Source organism: Orycteropus afer, unplaced genomic scaffold, assembly GCF_000298275.1.
Source record: "Orycteropus afer afer isolate SDZICR_OR568_19922 unplaced genomic scaffold, OryAfe1.0 scaffold00258, whole genome shotgun sequence".
In the NCBI taxonomy this organism is placed as follows: domain Eukaryota; kingdom Metazoa; phylum Chordata; class Mammalia; order Tubulidentata; family Orycteropodidae; genus Orycteropus; species Orycteropus afer.
This window is the reverse complement of record NW_006921845.1, coordinates 4,909,228-4,912,025: the sequence shown is the minus strand read 5'-3', so window position 1 is coordinate 4,912,025 and position 2,798 is coordinate 4,909,228. Positions and strand designations below refer to the sequence as shown.

At 40.9% G+C, this 2,798-nt stretch overlaps 1 protein-coding gene across 1 annotated transcript in view; it reads left to right on the top strand.

Annotated features, from left to right (window-relative positions):
- SORL1 (sortilin related receptor 1) overlaps positions 1–2,798 on the top strand; it is a gene marked incomplete at its 5' end in the record, with an annotated part of 272,129 nt that overhangs the window by 227,886 nt on the left and 41,445 nt on the right. The gene's annotated exons all lie outside the window — the stretch shown is intronic.

Below are 2,798 nucleotides of genomic sequence, written 5' to 3'. Positions count from 1 at the left end.
TTAGCCACTATGCTACCAGAGCTGATATTAGTAATAGCTAATTACTTGCCAGGGGTCAGGTACTTCAGATTATGTATTAGTCATGGTTCTTCAGAGAAACAGAACCTGTAAGATTTATCTGTCTGTCTATCGAGACAGTGATTTATTTTAAGGAACTGGCTCACGAAGTTGTGGGGCTGGCAAGTACAAAATCTGTAGATCCAGACAAGCTGGGAATTCCAGCAATCGTGGGCCCAAAATGTCTAGGCCAGGTGGTAGGCTGGAAACTGGCAAGATAGCTGTTTTACAGTCTTCAGGCAGAATCCTTTTCTTCTTGGAAACCTCAGGTTCTTTGCTCATAAAATCTTCAACTGCTTGGGTGAGGCCCAAGCACGTAATGCGGGGTAATCTGCTTCATTTAAGGTCAATTGATTTAAATATTAATTACATGTAAATACTTTCATAAAAACATCTAGGCTAGTGTTTGACCAAATTACTAGGCACAAAACCTAGCCAAGTTGACATATAAATTGAACCATGATGGTTGGTCACTACCTGGCATACATTAGCTCATCTAACTGAACCCTCATAACAAGAAGAGGAATATAACAGATAAGGAAATGGAAAGAGCTTATGTTACCTGCCCTAGGTCACACAATCAGTACGTAGCAGAGCTGGGATTGGAATCGGATCTGCCTGACTCCAAAGCCTGTGCTCTTCACCCTGTGCTACTTCCCTCCCAGGCAATGCACCATCCCTGCCCTGCTCCACCCACCCTGCCTTGCCCTGGTGGTTGGCTTCTCACTTGCATGTGTAATACAATGAGTGCATTGGAAAATAGAACATAAAGGGTTTTGGCACGTTTTAGGAGACTGAATACACATCAACTTCTTTAATGATTTTCCTAATGTTGTTAAAGCTCTGGACCTTGGGTCTTATTTCTAGACTTGCAGGTCTAGAAATCAGAAGGGCACTTGTGGTATTAATTGGGGGATTTGACTGGAACCTGAGGTCTGTGAGAAATGAGCTCTGAAGATTCTGCAGAATCATGTCTGGTTGCCTCTAATATCTGGAGTCATTGGGTGATTATGAAATCAGGCCAGGACGCAGTTGAGCAAAGTTAGTCAGTCTTTGAAGAGAATATTTGCTGGTGTTAGAAAAAAATGTGCTGAATTCACACTCCCTCAGAGTTTTTGTTTCCCTCTACAAAATCAGGATCAAAACATACTGGCCATGTTGTTGTTAGTTGCTATCAAATTAGTTAGGTCCAACTCATGGAGACATTATGTATAACAGAACAAAACATTGGCCAGTCCTGTGCTATCTCCATGATCGTTCACATCCATTGTTGTGACCACTGTGTATTTTGAGTGCCTTCCAACCTCCGGTACTCATCTTGTAGTACTCCTTTGGACAATATTCTGTTGTGTTCCGTTCCGTTTCCATTGGCTTATTTTTGGCAGTAGATCACCAGGCCTTCTTCCTAGTCCATCTTACTGTGGGAGCTCCTCTGAAACCTGTCCATCATGGGTGACCCTGCTGTATTTGAAATACTGGCGGTATGTGTCCAGCCTCGTAACAACACACAGGCTACCACAGCCTATATAACAAACAGACAGACTAGGTTTGAATATTGACTGCATATACTGTAAAGAAGGGATATTGGAAGGTCAACAAAAAACTTTGAATTCCCTAGGCACAAGTTGTACCTGCATTTGAAAATCTCAGTGAGTGGTCACTTCTCTTAAATTTTTCTTTTTTTTTTTAAACTTTTCGTGATTTGGGTAAAAGTTTACAGAGCAATTTCGCTTTCCTTTCAATAGTTCATACACATTTTGTTTCATGACATTGATTACACTCTTCACAATGTATCAACTCCCTACTTCCTTCCAGTGGTTACTTTATAACCTATTTTTTTTGCATTGTTGGTATGCATTCCTGCCTCCCAAGCTTTCTCCCTGTGCAAATGTTGCCCTTCTGATCTCCCATGACTGATTTGTTCTAAGGAGCGCCCTTCCTAGTGTAATTGTTCACCTTATAGGCCTGTCTTTTGTTTGGCTGAAAGTTAAGCCACAGGAGTGAGTTCAATACCAGGCCCGAGAGGTGACTAAGAACCATAGTATCAGGGATTTCACCAATTTCTATCAGACCAGTTAGCCTGGTGGGTTTTTTTTTTTTTTAAATGTGTTTTGGTTTTATTCCACGTTTTTCCCCCACTCTATGTGGGAGTGGTAGAAAACTGAAGAAAAAACTCAAGCTTCAAATTGCACTATTGAGGGATTCCATGGGCAAAATATCAAACGTTGCAGGAAGCATCAGAATAAGATACAAGAAATACACAGAGTCACTGTACCAAAACGAATTGGTTAATGTCAATCATTTCAGGAGGAAGTATATGCTCGAGAACCAATGGTATGGAAGGAAGGAGTCCAAGCTATACTGAAGGAACTGGAAAAAAACAAGGCTCCAGAATTGATGGAGTACTCATTAAGATGTTTCAACAAATGGATGCAGCACTAGAGGCACAATGCCAGGAAATTTGGAAGCTACCTTGTCAACCAACTGGAAGAGATCCGTATTTGTGCCCATTCCAAAGGAAGGTGATCCAACTGAATGTGGAAATTAATATCACATGCAAGTAAAATTTTACTGAAGATAATTCAAAAACATTTACAGCAGTATGTTGACAGGGAACTTCCAGAAATGCAAGCTGGATCCAGAAGAGGATGTGGAATAAGCAATATCATTGCTGATGTCAGATGGATCTTGGCTCAAAGCAAAGAATACCAGAAAGATGTTTACTTGTGTTTTATTGACTA